This window comes from Gavialis gangeticus, unplaced genomic scaffold, assembly GCF_001723915.1.
Source record: "Gavialis gangeticus isolate Ggan-Ray unplaced genomic scaffold, GavGan_comp1, whole genome shotgun sequence".
Lineage (NCBI taxonomy): Eukaryota > Metazoa > Chordata > Crocodylia > Gavialidae > Gavialis > Gavialis gangeticus.
In genome coordinates this window covers 20,535,587-20,535,847 of record NW_017729032.1, presented here as the reverse complement: position 1 = coordinate 20,535,847, position 261 = coordinate 20,535,587, and positions in this window count along the sequence as shown.

Below are 261 nucleotides of genomic sequence, written 5' to 3'. Positions count from 1 at the left end.
CAGATGTGAAATTTCAAAACAAGGTTGTTGGGCCTGGGGCTTGCACATAGGATGCCTGCCATGGATTTGGGGAAATATCCCAAGCCCCAGACTGATGAGTCTGGGAGGGAGGATACTTGTTTGGTAGTAAAGCCACATAGACTTGTATAATTGAGCTCTGCTCAGCTGAACTTTGGACCTTGACTATTGGGCTTTGCCTAATTGAATCTGGAAGTGATTTGGCCCTTGAAATGAAATATTAAAAAAACTTGTTATAGTTGG